This window comes from Schistocerca americana, chromosome 6 (genome assembly GCF_021461395.2).
Source record: "Schistocerca americana isolate TAMUIC-IGC-003095 chromosome 6, iqSchAmer2.1, whole genome shotgun sequence".
Classification (NCBI taxonomy): domain Eukaryota; kingdom Metazoa; phylum Arthropoda; class Insecta; order Orthoptera; family Acrididae; genus Schistocerca; species Schistocerca americana.
Window position 1 is genome coordinate 521,067,819 of NC_060124.1, and position 20,204 is coordinate 521,088,022.

Here is a 20,204-nt window from a genome sequence, read left to right on the forward strand (position 1 = left end):
CGAAACGAGACGTCACAAACCGACCAGGTCGGCAGTTGCAGAGCACTGTTTGTGCGAGTCTCATGCGATCGAATACGATCGTACCAGGGTTTAACACAAACATACAAATACTGGGATAGCGTCGTTAGAGAGGCCATCGAAGTATGCACCAGGGACCGTCTGATAATCCGCGGCTGTGGCTATAATCTCAGCAAGGCTTCAGAACAGGCACTGGGCCTAATTAAGATGACACCTAGCAAACACAACGTTCTAGCGGTCAAGGCGAACGAAATAACTACAATCGCACCAGCGCAACATGGTGGCCCAGCTACTGACGCCGAAACGACCGCTTCCTCGACAGCCAACACGCGCCGTTTACGCGGGAGAGAATATACCATGAAGCGCCAAAGACACTGATATAATCATGCGTATTCAGATACAGAGATATGTGAACAGGCAGAACACGGCGCTGCAGTCGTCAACGCCTATATATAAGACAAGTGTCTGGCGAAGTTGTTAGATCGGATACTGCTGCTACAATGGCAGGTTATCAAGATTTAAGTGAGTTTGAACGTCATGTTATAGTCGGCGCACGAGCGATGGGACACACAATCTCCGAGGTTGCGGTGAAGTTGGGATTTTCCCATGCTTCCATTTGACGAGTGTACCGTGAATGTCAAGAACCCGGTAAAAAATCAAATCTCCGAGATCACTGCGCCGGGAAGAAGATCCTGCAAGAACGGGAGCAAGGACGACTGATGAAAGTTGTTCATTAGGTTACCTTCTATTCAGAAGGCTGTTGCACTCAGCGACTGTTATATTGACTTGTAAATAATAGATTTCAGCTATCAGTCGGTCTTCATCCACATCTCATTGAATACCAACCGGAATTACATGCATTGATCAAAAGTGATAGTGCATTGAGAATGGCTAGTTTCTAGCTGAAATCTAGATCTGCCAATAAAATTTAAAAAGGACGAATGATAGCTGAAATCTATTATTTACAAAATTGTTCATCGTGACAGAAGCGCAGGCCTTCCGCAAACTGCACAAATTTCAGTGCTGGACCACCAAGAAAACATCATCGACATGGGCTTTCGGAGCCGAAGGCCCACTCGTTTACACTTGATGACTGCATCACACAAAGCCTTACGCCTTGCCTGGGCCAGTCCACACTGAAATTAAACTGTTGATGACTGAAAATTTGTAGCCTGGTCGGACGAGTCTCATTTCAAATTGTGTCGAGCAGGTGGACGTGTAGGGGTATGGAGAGAACCTTATGAATCCATGGACCCTGCTTGTTATCAGGGGACTGTTCAAGCTGGTGGAGTCTCTGCAGTAGTGTGGGGCGTGCCCAGTGGGAGCGATTGGGACCCCTGATACGTCTAGATACTCTGACAGGTAACACGTATGTAAGGATCACCTGCATCCATTGATGTCCATTGTGCATTCCGACGGACTTGGACAATTACACCTGGACAATGCGACACCCCACAAGTCCAAAATTACTGTATAACTGCTCCAGCAACACTCTTCTGAGTTAAAACACCTCCATTGACCACCAAACAACCCAGACGTGAACACTATTGAGCATATCTGGGATGCCTTCCAACGTGCTGTTCAGAAGAGATCTCCACCCCCTCGTACTCTTACGGATTTATGGACAGCCCTGCAGGATTCGTGGTTCCCTCCAGCGCTACTTCAGACATTTGTCGACTCGATGCCCCGTCGTGCTGCGGCATTTCTGCTTTCTCGCGGTGGCCCTGCATGACATCAGGCAGGTGTACCAGTTTCTTTGGCTCTTCAGTGTAAGTTGGTCGTGCGCCACTAGGAGAACAGTTCATCAGCACATCAGCGCATCTGACGATGGTGACGTCTCTGATTCCCAAAATATATGTGTCCTTTGTGCTCTATGAACCGCCGGCGCACCCATGGACTGTTCTGTTATGATTATGATTACTTTGAGAAAATGTATCAATTGCAACCTAAGTTGGCTGTAATCAGAATTCCGCCTTTCCCGACTGTTTTTACCTGATACAGATCTCTGTAGCATCGCAGAAGTTGTTACCTGTTGTATTAACACATGTCTTGCTGCTTCTTCCTGTTAGTGTTTCCCATATGTTCGTTCCTTACAAACTCTGACGGGAACCTTCTCATTCCTCATCTCATCGGTCCACCTACTTCTAACATCCTTCCATACCACCACATCTCAAACGCTTGCGCTCTATTCTGTTTGGGTTTTTCCACAGTCCATGATCCGCTGACATATTTTACTGTGTTCCAAACTCACCATCATGCTCAAAAGTACATGACGTCGTGAACTGCATTCCGCCTGATTTACATGCAAGCTACATGATGTAATTGTCTGCAGGTCCTCTCCTCTCTTTTTCGTAGAGTCGTTTGACTGCACAGTAAGGTTAGTGCAAAGAGAAACTTTAAAATTGTAATTACATTTGTACTAGATTGGGATCTGGGACTCCAATACAGCTACAATTGTCCCTGTTAAGTAAACATGAAAGACCTTAAATATTGTTTCAGCCAGAAGTAACAAAGTGTGCACGTGTCTGAACTTGAAGTGACATCACGTAAAGGCCTGTTTTGGACTGGGGTACGAACACAGCAGCTACATGAATTGTTAACTAAGCTCAATCAAAAGTTAGGTACTGAAATTTGGCGCAAGTGTCGAGATGGCCGTCATTGAAATGACGAGCCCAAAAACGTTTGCTTACCGGGATTCCTGCCCGGCATCTATGGTTGTTTCCTAGATACATGCATGCATGTCCAAAGAAACTTTGCATTGTAATTCGAAATAACTCAGGCACAGCGATATCGTATTTATTCAGCGACAACGTCAAGCGAGTTTCAAGTGAAATGTATCTGCTGTACGGGAATATACATAATGGATGTAGGAATACAGGCTGTAGACACGTGGTTGACGACGTACAGGAGTTCAGGTCTGGCCGTGAGTCTTTCTGGGGCAGCCTAATGGTGAAACGACCGCTCGTGATAAGCGGGAGATCCGGGTTCGAGTCCCGGTCCGGCTCAAATTTTCGTTGTCCCCATTCCATTACAGCTGTTGGTTGTCCATATTCGCAACTGTGAATACTTTTCATGTATATCAAACGCTTAAGGCGGTGGCTCGATTCACACATCAGACAAATTTTTGAAGAAGCACAAACAGGACCTCTTCACGTCTGGTAATCCTGTTTCAACAATGTAAGATGGCAGCTTGGTTCCAAATGAGCATTAAGTATGATGTACCTTCGTTGCCTGCTGGAGGAGAGTCGGTGTGTGTTGGGTCACTAGAGAGATGGAAGTCGCGGCAAGCTGAACCTCTGTCACCAGTAAGCTTTGGTTCACCATAAATTTCATTGTATTAATGAGCAAATAGTCACGTAAGATCACAGAGTACTTATTTCTTATGATATTTGAATTCGAAATGTTGAAAGTATGGGTGCTGAACTGGAATTACAATCCAGATCTCCCCTTTCCCCAGATTCACCTCTTTGGGAAGGTACAGTTCCATCGTTTTTATCGTTTCCTCAAAGCCCATAAATTCACAAGGTCTCCGTGTAACACGTGTCTCTGTGTTAGAATTAGAGTCGAGCGCAATGCTTTTCGTCCTTCCATTTCAAGTCGTAACATGTGCACTCCAAACAACACGTACAAGTAGTTACGATGCTCAACATCAGTCCGTTTGTTACCAGGATTAAGGATTGGTGCCGGTTTCGACTTCCAGTAAGACACAGAACTTATCACTTCAGGTTACTGGTAAAAATCTCATGGTTACTGGTAAAAAAGAATTGGAGGTTTAACATCACATTGTGTGTGGTCAATAATTATGATGTGTGCAGGTTTCGACTACCAATCAGCATAGAACTTTTGTTGACGTTACTTCCAGTTCGGGCACTTGCACATCTCGCTACTGGTGAAATAATCCGAAATTTAATGTCTTTTCATGGCTAGATAACAATAGGTGTCCTGTTCGTATCCCAATAAACCAAACCTTTTCGCTTCATCATTTCGATGAAAGATTTCGGTAGCATTTGATGGTGCTTACTTAACATCCTATTAGGTTCTTGGTTTCGAATCCCCGTTCAACACGATCCTTTACGCCACGTCAATTCAAATTTAAATTTGCACTCTCTTTGTTAATTATGATAAAAAATACTTAAGATATTTCGTGGTTAGTTAACAGGGACTGAATGATTGGTTGATTGCCATACTGAACAGCTTTCTCCGTTGGTCTGTTGTAGTAACCATTTTGTATAAAGCCAAACGACAGTATCGAAAAGAGGACAGACGTCTTGTATTGTAGTTACCTTTCTTGGGTTACATATAAAATCAGGCGGAGCGCAATTTTGAGCATAAAATGACGTAACATAATATAATCAATGATGTAATATAATATGGGGTAATATAATAACAAGATGTAGGGTGAGAGGTAGTCTGGACCAAGTGTTTTTGTATCAGAATTTGACTCTTTGTGTACCATATTTTCAGGCCGTACAGTGGGAACCCGCCCAGCATATGCCTAAACGAGCGTGGGAAACCATCTAAAAATCACAGTCTGTCCCATTTACCGAAGCAGCGGCCGTTAATCCATCCCGCGGATTCGACCGGCATGAAAATCTCCCACCAGTCTTGTAAGATGCCGTATGCTATATGAACTTGTCCTGGAATCTACTGTTTCCGACTAGTGTTAACATAAAAGTTTATTTCTAAAATTCGCACTCAGTGGATGGTAGAAAGTAGGAAACAATAAGAAACCGAGGTCATATTTCAAGCCTCGAAGAAATTTTCCTCAGCGACCATTGTGAAACCATCTTGTGAAGGTGCTGCCTTATTTGTACTAGTAACATAACATCGCGTTTTCATTGCTAACAAGATTAAACGCGCAAGGAGACTAAACGGTGCTTGTTGTTATAACTGTATGCAACGGTATGTGTGAAGCTTAATTTCGTTGGCGTGTAACAGCAATTATTAGACTAAGTGGCTATTAGCAAACTTTGCGGGTGCGGCAGCACAGTTCTCTAGCTCCACGAAACCAGCGGCTGCCCACACTACGGATGTCCATTTATGACCGACGAACAAACCATGTAACTCCCAGCTGACGAGCTGAAATCGCAATACTCACATCTTTCTACAATACGTCTTCAGCATCGAGCCTTTTATTTGTTACGCGACAGCACTCATTCCTCACCAGCCAGCCTAACATGGGATTTTTCCGATTTACATCCGGTATGTATAGCAATGTACCGAGCCACCTTTTACAATTAACACGCTTCAGCGAATATCAGTAGAACTGGAAGTAAATACAATAGATACATTATTTGTCTGAGGGTGACGTTCGAAACGCATTAATTTTATAAGAGGATTCAATAAAATTTGTTCCAGACTTCATCATGATTTTAAGTGCAAACATGATTGCTGGAATATCTGTAACATCCAGAATACATTTTTGGCTCTGCAGTGGATTGCGCGCTTAATTGAAACTTCCTGGCAAATTAAAACTGTGTGCCGAACCAAGATTTGAACCCGGGACCTTCTCCTTTTGTGACCAAGTGCTCTACCGACTTAGATAGCCAAGCACGACTCGCGACCCGTCTTCGGAGATTTATTTGCGGCAGTACTTGTAGTATATTGCGTTCGTCGTAGTTTGTGTTCTGATTGAAACAGCAATGAAGGAGGTTAAACACTGTTCAAGTTTGCTTAATGCTTACTCTATAACCGTACTCGAAATAAGAAGCAGAAAATCATTATCAAACAAGCATTTGAAGAATTATCGATGTATAACGATTATGACATTAAGTTGTGAACACCAAACTAAAATCTTCCTTCATATTGCTGATTTCAGTTTCGTCTTGGTGTCAAAAAAATATCGGATTTCATGTAGGTTAATGAAAACCTACGTTCCGGTCAGGTACTCCGTTTTAATGGCTTTGAGGAACAGATTTATGGTGATGGCTCGATGGCTGCGATGTTATTTGTTGGTATATTTTATATCCCTGTTGTCGATAAGATAATCAGTAGATACAATAAGAGAGAACCATAAGAAAGAATGATCTAGACGCAGTTATTCGGATTAAAAAGGGTTTAACATCCGGAAGCATTCCTTCTGTGCTACTGTACATTGCCTACATCAAATGTTACTTAAAATCCGTCTTGATTGCAAATTTTTTTTATTATTCATATGACCGGTTTCGGTTCATTCAGAACCATCTTCAGATCTGATATTTCCGTTACAGGAGTAACCCGTCCAAATCCAGCTACGTAGCATGTGAAAGTTGCTGGATTTGGACGGGTTACTCCTGTAACGGAAATATCAGATCTGAAGATGGTTCTGAATGAACCGAAACCGGTCATATGAATAATAAAAAAAAATTGCAATCAAGACGGATTTTAAGCAACATTATAAAATTACTGATTGCTGTTATCCCATAAGACATTATGTCTGTTTTTGCCTACATCAAAGTTCAAAGTCATTATGAAATAAAAGGAGTACGGTTCAGATATTGGATTAAAATTCGGAGTGTAAGTATGCCAATGATAAGATTCGCTGCTGACGTTACTATCATTCGTGAAAATGAATAAGAGTTACAGCACCTGACAAATGGAATGAACAGAGCACAGAATGTGGCCTGAAAGTAAACATAGGACAGAAGAAGAATCGATTTGAGATTAGCAACAAACCTGACATCAAAATTCGGAAGCTTGTAGTAAAAGATGTGAAGGAATTCTGCTGCTACGCTGGAAGTAAAATAACGCGTGATGCACTAAGCTACAATATAAATCAAATGCTGCAATTATATTTGTGATTCAAAAGTGAATTACAGTGGCAAAAGTCGTACTACTTTCGTTTAGATAAACAGACGTCTGTAGCTGTGTCATTCATGCTTTAAATAATGAAAACTGCAGCAGTTAGCTATTTTTTGATGCTTAGAACAACGCGTTTCGAGACTTTATTGTTATTTTAAGTGCATTTGTGCATTTTTTTTACATGAATATGTTTGGTGATTCTTGCATGTGTGATTTTCTGAATGTCATGTACCTTTTCCAGGTTAGACTGCAATCGGAAAATAGGATAAAATGAATTTTTGAGGAGTTTTGAATATTAGTGATAAAAATGATATTTTCGTTTGTTTACTTACAAGTGTTGTACCTTTTCCATTATACAGAATATCACACGCACGCAAATGATCACTTACACTATTTGTTTACAAAAACGTGCCTGCACAGATATTATTACACAATGACTATAGGAAATAAAATTGTCATAACTTCTGAAAGGTTTGCGTCAGGATGTTCAAACTACACTGTTGGCCGTGGGCCATGAAGGGTATTAGTACGCGCATGCATAGTTTGGTTTAGCGACGAAGCCCACTTTCATTTGGATGGGTTCGTCAATAAGCAAAATTGGCGCATTTGGAGAACTGAGAATCCGCATTTCACGACTAAGAAGTCTCTTCACACTAAAAAAAAATGGCTCAAATGGCTCTGAGCACTATGGGACTTAACATCTGAGGTCATCAGTCCCCTAGAACTTAGAACTACTTAAATCTACCTAACCTAAGGACATCACACACATCCACGCCCGAGGCAGGATCGAACCTGCGACCGTAGTCTTCACCCTCAACGGGTGACTGCGTGATGTGCAATGTCCAGTCACAGAATAAGCGGTGCGAAATTCCTTGATGATACGGTGACCACCAAACGGTACGCGAAGGCTTTGGAAGATGATTTCCTCTCCGTTATCCAAAGTGACCCTGACTTCGACAAGATGTGGTTCATAAAAGACGGAGGTCGACATCATCGAAGCAGGAGAGTGTTTAACGTCCTGGAATAGCACTTTGGGGACCATATTTTTGCTCTGAGGTACCCAGAAGCCAATGGAATGAGCCTCGATTGGATATGGAACATGTCATAACACAAATCCGAATATCTGTAGTGACGTTTACATGTTGAATAAAGTGTATGCACGCCGTAGTTTGTAACTAATTTACGTTTCTTTTCATATTGTTTAATAATTGTCTCCCTGTACATATTTGTGAAAACTGTCAGAGTTATCAGCTGCAAGAGAAACATTCGAACAAATTAAATGATTCGTTGTCTAGCTTGACAATGAGAATTTTTTTTCCTTGTTTTTTGTGGTGCACAAAAGTTTCAAGTTCCTCCATCAAATCCATTGTATGAGGTTTTTGGAAGTGGTGGAGTATGTTAAGAACTTTCTCTATGTTTTCGATTTCCAAAATTTTATTATGATAACACAAAAAAGACATCATGGTTATGCATGCGTCGGTATCCTGAGCATTTCGCAATATATTTATTTCTACCAAAAATCCAATAATTCTTAAGAGACTTACAGTGGCAGTACCACCAGTACGTACGGAAAGTCAATGTCTAGGTACCAACCCTTCTAGATAACAATAAAAAATTTCCAAGAACGGAGCTGGTGGAACTAGGTAAATGACTCAAAATAGGCATTGTAGTGTTTAGATCAGCGAGCTTTAAATGGAGCTTAACACTGCGGTGGTACACTGTGCGCAATAAATTAAATTTGACAGCAAACAGTCTTACACTTACACATAAGATCATGTACTACCTAGTACTGGCAGGCTAAAGGAACCGACCTACGTAGTTTAGTAACCAATAGACAGATTTAAACATTAACCATTAACCAATGAAATGGCGGACATATTTCGCCGCATCTAGTTCGCGGACAGTCAGTAAGCACAACCGGCATATTTCGTTACGAAAATTCAAACGGGTACTCAAGCCAAGAGCACTAGCCCACAAAAGTTAACAATTGAAAGTCAGTTAAGCGCGTGCTCACATGAATTAAACAAATATAGACGGCAATAATTAAAACAGTAACTTTTAATCAGTAAAAACAAGGACCTAGCCCGCCGCCGTTAATTAAGGAGATTTAATAAGCAACAGGAACGAGATCTGGTGCTACTAGAAGAAAACATCAAACACTCAGGCTAACGGCCCTAGCCAGCTATAATTGGCATACAGAAAAATTACAGTTTCAAACGCAGTAAGCTCAGATCCATATAACAGCGGACGAAGTTCTTAGCAACTAATTAGGGCACTCTGGCAGCTTACAGTAGCCCGATTCAGTAGTGACAAAATATTTAAATAGCTGCTAAATCTTGGACTAACAATTGAAAATAACTCATTTTTAAAATAAACAGTAAACTTAAGTTCTTGTGAAGAACTCTAGTTCGCGTAAAATAAGAAATTCAAATTTGAATTTTTGAAGAGTAACGTGCAGCCAAGATAAGGGTGCACGTAGGCCTTAACCACTAGTTAGGGAAATATGACAGGTAAGTATAGCATGTTTGGTGGTAGTAAAACTTTTAATCGTTTACTCAGACGAAGTGCACTAGCCCACAAAAAAATTAACAGACTGAAATAACAAACATTTTTAAATAGTGGTAACAAGTTAGCTATTGAGTGACGGATTTAGCAATGAACAACTCTTCAGACAATCTTGGCGACAAAATATCTATCGCTGAACCAGTGGTTTCTAGCAAATAAACATTGCAAAAAACCTATTCTTCACGTGCCGTATATTCTTATACAGACAGGATACGTCGTGTTATTACAAGAAGTACACACAACTTAACAGTTTGCTGCAACGTCAGCCACTCCAAGAGGCGAAAGTAATGAACGGCCGGTAGAAATTCTGACATCTGTTGCGCAACGAGTGGCGCGGACGCGTGTTGAACAAGGATATAATACGCCTGCTGGTACGCCAGCACACTCGCTTCCAAAACTGATCATACACGCACCTTGATCGACGGGTTTCTAAAGCAAAATGAAGCAAGTTGATTAGTTCGTAGAAGTAGAACAAGATCACATCGTTTGGAAAGCACGTGCTGAATAAGGTAAGTGACAGACAACCTAACTGACCAGAGAGCACCAATTCGAAGACAAGGACATGAAATGGTAATACTGTACTTAAGGGGACCACACCCTTCCTATCTAACCTATGTTAATTGAGTCGTATTTGACCCATTTATGAAAAAACTGTTTGATGCAGTACCTTGATATTTTTACTGTATGTCACGTGATGCTAATAGAGTCAACTGTACTAAAATCTACTTTATCCATTTTATAGTTTTTAAGAAATACTATTTTAAATTATTAACAAAATATATTAAATTTTTTCTGCAGAAAATATTTTTTGTGAAATTCCTAACAGGCGAATATTAATGAATGTAGTACCAGAGGTGGCTTTTTATGTTATGCAGAGTCTCAAAAAATTTCATTCCTTTATCTATGATAGTTTCTGATATAATGGAGCATATGTACTAAAAATTTTGGATTGCGGGAAATTGACTTTAAAGAAAAATTTTGAAATTTGTTACTTACAGTTAATTAAAACTATCTTGCTGCATATGATGGCCTTTCTTTGGCCTCTAGCAGGTCTTCCAGTTTCTTTTTCACCTTCCTGGATATTTGTCTTGCTTTCTTGACCTGTCTGCATCGGCTATCTTCATTATATCGCAATGTTGTTGCCCAGTGATCATATTTTCACCAGGATTAATTCCCAGCTGTCTCAGTACCCAACACTTTCCAATATTACCACAATGGAATGTAATAACAGCATCATGAACTACTAGTTTCATTTTATGCATGCCTGCAAATACAGTTTTAGGAAGGCGGTTCCAAATTATGCTGTTGAAACATTCATTTGGGTTCTGTGTCTGCCCATGCAGACATTCCGTTAGAGTGTTAGGATGAGTCATGTCTCTGAAAATAGGTTTAATTGCTGTAATAACAGCAGCAGGAAGAGAATGCTGGTGAGAATAAGATACTCCAGTTGCCTGAGCCCTATTGTATTTGCGCCACGAATTTTCTCCTGATGGACACAATCCATGACATGGCCTATCATCAGTAGAGGTCTTATGAAAGAATATGGCCCAAAAATCTCTCTGCATTGCCTCCAGATTTACTTTATTTCTCCTAACTGCCTGCCCATAGTATACCTGCAAGTTTCTATATCAGTTTTAGTTAACGTACCCTGTCTGGTCAACAATTTTCCAACTTATAATTTTTTTCCTCTCAAACCAACAGTTAGTTTTCTCAGCCTTGTTCCCAAACATTTTTGAACATGGCCTACACATTCTATTTTGCTAATAATGGCATCTCCATATGGCTTAGAGTTGACAGTGGGTGGGTTGACAGTGGGTGACAGAAAAGTGGGCGTGGCACATAAATACACGTGGTAGGAAAATGCTCTCTAAATGCACGAAAAAAAAAAATTTCAACAAAATCCATTTCAGAGTACTTGAATCAAACCTTAATCTATCGAAATATGATGAAAACCGATAATCGATATTTTTTGATCTGAACCAAGGTGTGGTCCCCCTAAGCAACTCTCCTCATGTTCGGTTCCGTCAGTTGGCTACGGCCACTACTGCCCAGACGCCCACGTTCACGATGTCGCTAGCGCTGGCGCAGCGCAGATAGGACGAAATACACACAATTCCCGGAGGAATACACTATTAGCCACTAAAATTGCTACTCCATGAAGATGTCGAGCTACAGACGCGAAATTTAACCGACAGGAAGCAGATGCTGTGATATGAAAATGATTAGCTTTTCAGAGCATTCACACAAGGTTGGCGCCGGTGGCGACACCTACAATGTGCTGACATGAGGAACGTTTCCAACCGATTTCTCATACACAAACAGCAGTTGACCGGCGTTCCCTGGAGAATCGTTGCTGTGGTGCCTCGTGTAAGGAGGAGAAGTGCGTACCATCACGTCTACGACATTCATAAAGGTCGGATTGTAGCCTATCGCGATTGCGGTTTATCGTATCGCGAAATTGCTGCTCGCATTGGTCGAGATCCAATGCCTGTTAGCAGAATATGGACTCGGTGTGTTCAGGAGGGTAATACGGAACGCCGTGCTGGATCCCAACGGCCTCGTATCACTAGCAGTCGAGATGACAGGAATCTTATCCGCATGGCTGTAACGGATCGTGCAGCCACGTCTCGATCCCTGAGTTAACAGATGGGGACGTTTGCAAGACAACCACCATCTGCACGAACAGTTCGACGACGTTTGCAGGAGCATGGACTGCCAGCTCGGAGACCATGGCTGCGCGTACCCTTGACGCTACATCACAGACAGGAGCGCCTGCGATGGTGTACTCAACGGCGAACCTGGGAGCGGCTGTAACGGATCGTACAGCCACGTCTCGATCCCTGAGTCAACAGATGGGGACGTTTGCAAGACAACCACCATCTGCACGAACAGTTCGACGACTTTTGCAGGAGCATGGACTATCAGCTCGGAGACCATGGCTGCGCGTACCCTTGACGCTGCATCACAGACAGGAGCGCCTGCGATGGTGTACTCAACGGCGAACCTTGGTGCACGAATGGCAAAACGTCATTTTTGCGGATGAATCCAGGTTCTGTTTACAGCATCGTGATGGTCGCATCCGTGTTTGGCGACATCGCGGTGAACGCACATTGTAAGCGTGTATTCGTCATCGCCATATTGGCGTATAACCCAGCGTGATGGTATGGAGTGCCATTGGTTACACGTCTCGGTCACCTATTGTTGGCATGGACGGCACTTTGTACAGTGGACGTTACATTTCAGATGTGTTACGACCCGTGGCTCCACCCTTCATTCGATCCCGTCGAAACCCTACATTTCAGCAGTATAATGCTCGACCGCATGTTGCAGGTCCTGTACGGGCCTTTCTGGATACAGAAAATGTTCGACTGCTGCCATGGCTAGCTCATTCTTCAGATCTCTCACCAATTGAAAACGTCTGGTCAATGGTGGCCGAGCAACTGGCTCATCACAATACGCCAGTCAGTACTCTTGGTTAACTGTGGTATCGTGTTGAAGCGCACGGGCAGCTGTACCTGTACACGCCATCCAAGCTGTGTGTGACTCAATGCCCAGGCGTATCAATGTCGTTATTACGGCCAGAGGTTGTTGTTCTGGTTACTGATTTCTCAGGATCTATACACCCAAATTGCATGTCAGTTCTAGTATAATATATTCGTCTAATGAATACCCCTTTATCATCTGCATTTCTTCTTGGTGTAGCAATTTTAACGTCCAATTGTGTAGCTCTGGACAGAAGGGTACACAGCACGTGATTCCGAATGCAACACTGTCCACGGGATGCAGCTCTCTCGCCCACGTCCTCTCTCCAACTGCCTGCCGACTCGCTCCGCCTAAATTCCTTTTTCCTCGCGCGGCGCGCCCTCCCTCTAGCTCCTGTTCGGCGTAGCACTCCCTCTGATAACCGAACGACGGTACGCAATCGAACGAATGTATCAGAATGTTGTTATGAAAATTGCTTAAACAGAAATTTTAGGTCTGTTTTGGGGACTGTTGTGCTTTATTTGTAATAACAGATAGAGGAAGTCAGACTTGTTTGAAAACTACTGATATTTTCAAGAGTCGTAGTCAGCATTTCAACATAACTACCATAATGGAAGCATTGGTAAGGATTTTACGATTAGAAGGGGTATTAAGGTGAAGTTTCAGACTTTAATAACTTTTCACTATTATCTGTAGTACATTTTACAGCAGAAGAACTTAGAATGAGGAGATTATTTATGATACCATATGCAATTTTTATACATTGTAATATTAACAGAGGTTGGAAATACCACTTCGGTTGTAAATTTCTTTTGTTATCACACGACCAGTTTCGGGCTCTTACAAGCCCATCCTCAGCTGTCGCACTGGAAACAGCAAGAGACGGGAGATAATTTTCTCACGCCGCTGTGCACATAAAAACAAAAAATTTCATAAACAGGTTTAAAAAACATTTAAAACCATTTCGAAACCGCCGGTCGAGCTAGGTGATGTGAAACCTATGTCAGTGCGAAAGTGACACCAGACAGTACTATGGACGACACTCTGGGGAGGGAAATATACAAATAGCACCAGCTGTACAGCACTGTGCTGTGGTCCCCGAGCGCCGCGGTGGACGTGTAATGGACGCGGTGTACTACGCAGAACAGGGAGTAGCGGATGCGAACGAGGAAGTAAATTAGTAAACCAGAGTGGCAAAAGTGCTGCCATCTAGTGACGGAGAGGAGAACGCGGGGCCTCTAGCCCGGACGTTCATAATTTGAGTTAGTGGTTTACATTTAAAATGAGAAAAACAAAAAAATTTAATGTTTTTCATCCCAGTCTTTGATCACAATATCAGTTCTTTTGACGATGACCGGTTTCAGTCACTAATGACCATCCTCAGATCTTTTCTACACCATGTCCTAAAGTGGTGTAGAAAAGATCTGAGGATGGTCATTACTGGATGAAACCGGTCGTCGACAAAAGAATCGATATTGTGATCAAAGACTGGAACAAAAAACGTTTGACAGTATTGGATCACTGTTCATATACGTGACTACGTCGCAACCGGTGACAAAAAACTACAAGAAATAAGTTAAAGTGCATTATACATAGTAAAGGAACATATTGAACAGGTCGGTACAGTTCTGAGGTAAAACTGAGTGGAAGCTGGGATATTAAATTATTATATAAACCATAAAGCGCAATGTAATTTTCCTTTTACATGAGTGGCAAAAAAGTTTTAAATTTAGTGGATATAGATGAGTGGCAACGTGAAACAACGCGCCACATTCATCACTTAAAAAAACATACACATTTGCCGCTCCGATTTACTAACTCTCGTTACTGATGCAACAGGGAAAGCAGCAAAACCTTACAGTTAATACTGCCAGAAAGTAATGTCCCAGTTAATAGCTAGCAGCAATAGCGCTAAAAGGACTCTTTAAAAGTGGGGTCAGTTTAAAACCTGCTAACCAACAGTCGATAACTAATCGAGACTTACATGAGATAAGACCCGAGACTCATTTTCCATCATGATAAACATGTAAATTTTTGGACATCATGGTTGTGGAGATGAAGCGATTAGTATGATTAATCAATTATTGAAAAACAATCATAATCGCATTTATTCTTATTACATTATTATTATGTAAATTTTTAATTAGTGATGGCACAGATAATGCCACAGTACTATCATGCGCCGTAGTCATAGGATAAAATGAAAAACACGCACATTTTTATTAAGAGAGGACAATTTTACAGCTATGTAAAATGAACTGGGTGGACCTCGCGGACCTCACCTTAGGAAACAGGCATATGCCGTACATCCGTTAAGCCTCTTGAAGGCCACAGAAATAATAGAAAAAAATCACTGACTCAATTAAGAAGTATACATTGATGGTGTAAAGTAATGAGACCAGAAAGAGGAGGAAATGAGGCTCGACGCTGTTTCAAAAAAGAACGTTTTTTCAGCAGGACTGCGTGCTTAAGCTCAGATTGCTCAAAATGCCAAACTGATCACTAAATTTAAAACTTGCTTTCCACCCATGTAAAAGGAAAGTTTCGTTGTGCTTTACAGTTTATGTAATAATTTTACATCGCAGCTTCCACTCAGTTTTACCACAGGTCTGTACCGACCTGTTCAATATGTTCCTATACTACGCATAATGCACTTTTAACTTATTTCGTGTATTTTTATGTAATTTTTTTGTCACCAGCTGCGACATAGTCGCGTATATGAACAGTGATCCAGGTACTGTCAAATGTGTTTTATTCCAGTCTTTGATCACAACATCGATTCTTTTGGCGATGACCGGTTTCAGTCAGTAATGACCATCCTCAGATCTTTTTTACACCACCTTAGGACATGGTGAAGAAAAGATCTGAGGATGGTCATTACTGACTGAAACCGGTCATCGTCAAAAGAATTGATATTACTGTCAAAGACTGCAATAAAAAAAATTTAATTCTTTTGTTTTTCTTCATTTTAAACGTAAACTACTATTTCAAATTGCGAACGTCCGAGCCAGTGGCCCCGCGTTCTTCTCTCCGTCCATAGATGGCAGCACTTTTGCCACTCTGGTTTACTAATTTGCTTCCTCGTTCGCATCCGCTACTCCCTGTTCTGCGCTCATAGGTATCACACCGCGCCCAGTACACGTCCACCGTGGTGCTCGGGGGCCACAGCACCAAGCGTAAGTGTCCTGGTATCATTTGTATATTTCCGTACCCAGACTGTCGTCCGTAGTACTGTCTGGTGTCACTTTCGCACTGCCATAGGTTTCACATCACCTAGCTCCACCAGCGGCTTCGAAATGTTTTTGAAGGTTTTTTAAAACTTTCTTATGAGATTTTTGGTTTTTATGTGTGTTGCGACGTGTGAAAATTATCTTCCGGCTCTTGCTATCTCCCGAGCGATACCTGAGGATGGGCTTATAAGAGCTCGAAACCGGTCGTGTGATAATAAAAGAAATTTACGAATGAAGCGATATTTTCAACCTCTGGTATAATGCTCAGTTGCGGATGTTCTCCAGCAGGATTGTTTGTACATTGTTATAGGTTAGAACTTCGTCACGTATGAGCAATTATATAAGTAAAATAGATTAATGTTAGAAATGTTGCAGGAAGAGGTTGAATTTATCGATCGTGTACTGCATGCTTATGATTTGAAAATCGATGAACTTTGATGAGAATATTTTGTAATGCGAATACAATAGGTTAAGCAATTACATTGAATTACACGAGTTGACTATGAGTGTTACTAGGTATTGAAGTTGGGGTATATATGCTGTAATGATGAAATGTAGGAACTGTCTTCGCATTTTCATGTGTTATTGATGAAGTTTAGGATTCACTGTAGTTTTTTGGCGATGATGATTATGATGACGTTGGTGTGTGTTAGCGAAATTTATTCTGTACAGTGGTCTGCTATGTTCAGTTGTGTCGTAAAGTACGTGCTTGTATCCGGCAATAAGATGAAGGACTGTAATGTCTTACTGTGAGTCTGGTTGGAATATGACAAAGTATACTGACTACATCTGATGGGTTTATGAAGTAGATCTCTTGAGATAATGAAACTGGTAAAACAGGTAATAGTGGGAAATGTGTGGACAAAAAGTGATGTCCCAGATTGATATATTGTACCACCCGAGAGTTTCTTGTAGCAGTTCAAGACGATTTCAGACAATAATTCTCAATAATTATTTGTGGGATTACTAAACTGAAATGAAATTAAGCAGTTGTTTTTGATCTAGAAAATATGCGGAGAGTTGTTGTCTCTGATGCTCAAGAAAAAATTTATTTTTAGAAATAGTTTTGTGAAAAGATAACAACTTCAAGATAACATATACATAATATGTGTGTGTGTGAATTCCTAAGGGACCAAAGTGCTGCGGTCATCGGTCCCTAGACTTACACACTACTTAAACTAAATTATGCTAAGAACAACACAACACCCATGCCGGAGGGAGGCCTTGAAACTCCGGCAGAAGTGGCCTCGCAATCCGTGCATGGCGCCTCAAACCACGCGGCCACTCCGTGGGGCATACATTCTGTCACGGTTTGCAAAGTTCATGTTATACTATTCTAGAGATTGTAGAGGGGCATTACTAGATCAAGTTTTTCATAGCAACCTATATCCGGGAATGTCATCCAACGACGCTACAGAGCGACAAACTAACAGGCGCCGGTGCGTGTGAAAGTATGCATGTAAAGGGGGATTCCGTGATCTTGCAAACTTTCTACGACGATGGAGCAGGATAAATGTATCAATTTGAGATCAGGGTCCTTGTACTGGAAACGAACGAGTCGAGAGTTATAAGCGTAAACTGTTCTGATACAGTAGAATTCTTGTACTGGTGCTATTGTTGCCAGGATTGTATAGTAGGCAACACTCAGAGGTGGCAGAATGGACCAAAACAAGGAAAACATGTTAACTAATCATGAGTTTAAAATACCTACCTCAGAATCTACGAGCAATTGTTCATGTTCGTTACTGTGAAACACATCTCTTCTATTGATCAAGTGCTCCAAACTCTTTAAGGTACCCGTTTTAGGCCGTGCGGGATTAACAAGCATTCTCGGGCGCTGCAGTGACGGACTGTGCGGCTGGCACTATGGAGGTTCGAGTCCTCCCTCGGGCATGGGTGTGTGTGTTTGTCCTTAGGATAATTTAGGTTAAGTAGTGTGTACGCTTAGGGACTGATGACCTTAGCAGTCCCATAATATCTGACACACATTTTTGTACCCGTTTTAGGGACCATGTTTATTAGATAAATCCCCTTGTTTTAGCGCACATTACCTCCTCTGAAAGTTGCATACCCTTCAGTCTTAGCAACAACGGCAGTAGTACAATTACTCCACAGTCAGAGGTATGAGAACGGTTTTTACTTAAAGCTTTCAACTCGTTCGACACCGGACAGGGATCACAACTTCCCATTGATACTTTTATCATTCTGCATCCAGATATGAGTTGTTATGTAAAACTTGATCTACTAATTCCTGTCTACAACCTCTAGAGATGTGCATCACGAACTATATATATATATATATATATATATATATATATATATATATATATATATATATATATATATATGTGTGTGTGTGTGTGTGTGTGTGTGTTTGTGAAATTATATATACACAACCATATTAGGAATATGTACCCTATGACTATATGAGTATTAGAGTGTCGTATAAAAAAATTTAAAGTTGTATCAAGAAGTTTTCGATATTTTTGGTAACGACTTTAACGACTTTTCCCTATTACATATATTTCATATTACATTTATATTTACTTAATATGTGTATTAAATCATATAGCAGATGTCCGTCCAAATGATTATTTGAATATCGCGTAAAAATTGAGGGAAGTCGGTTAAGAACTTTTTGAGAGATCTTCTAACAATATTTCCTCTTTATATACTATTATATACATATTTACATAACATACATATCTAAAAATAAGTAGGCTACGACTGTCTGAAAGTTTATTACAGAAGCGTTCAAAATCGTCCAAGAACTCTTCGAGAATTTTGGCAACAACGTTGAACATCGACTTGTCTTTCTGTACTAGAATAGATTTTAAATATATGTTTGTCTACCTCATATATTTAAATAATCGTAGCCTATGCCCTTCCGAAGGTTCGTTATAGTGTAAAAATCTGTAGTAAATCTGTCAATAACTTACAGAGATTTTCGTTAACTGCATTTGCTGGTTATATAGTAAATACACATTTATATACCATATATATATATATATATATATATATATATATATATATATATATATATGTAACCTATGTCCTTCCGTATGTTTAATAGAGTATCGTGCAAAAACACGTAGTAAATGCACATTTCGAGATGTTTGGTAACAACTTCTATCGACGACCTCTCTTTATATAGTGGTAGAGATTGCTTACAACTCTAACAATATAAACATTTGTAACCGTCGCATATTGTATAAGTACCAGCGCCGTTAGCCACGTCAACTCTGTCGTGATTCGAATTTGAAAGCGTGTAAGTCCCTGTGCCAATAAACTTGTTAACAGATGGAAAGAATTGTACATCATTTAAATATCTGCGTCCAACAAAAAGTCTTGACTGTGCGGAAAGGATGGAAAAGTTTCCCATGAAGTTATTAATATATTTCTAGAATCTGAGATCCACTCATTCAAAAAAGAGGAATTTAGATGGTGAGTATTATTCAGTGTGTTTGTAAGAAAAGAGACGTCGGAACATCACAATAGGACCATTGTAAAGCTTTCTGGAGATTCTAAAAAAACAACTGTGGTACACAGTAAGACACAGAAGCGTTATGCTTCACGGTGAGATTTAGAGTTGAATGCCAAGAATTTGCCTTTCAGGAAAAGTCAGTAAACGTATTTCGTCCTCCCAACATATGTAACGATCACGATGACAGAGATAGTTGATTCTCACGGAAGTTTAGCGGCAGTCGTTCTTCCCAGCGGTATTCACTAATGGAACAGCGTAATGGAGGAAAGATAGTCGTATGAAAAGTACCCTCCGCCACACAAAGTACAGATGTGGAAAAGGATTGGGGCCAGTTTGCTGAGGCTCGGGCCGGTAGTGAGGGAGCAATTAAACTGCAGCGCCTACGGCAGCCCCCATCTAAGCCAGCCGGGATTCCCTGTGGATTACCCAATCCTCGGGACTGCCTGAGGCGGAGGCCGGAGGCGGACGTGGCGGCTGGGGGCAGATCCCATTGATGCCCACCGGCTCCAACTCTTAGGTCTCCAGATCCGGGAGGGCGCCGGCCAAATGAGGAAGCACAGTATCGAACGTATGTCTTCCAGAGCGCTGAAAGTCCTAGTCGGCTGGGTTGCCACGGCGGCAGAATCACCGAATCACAAGAAATA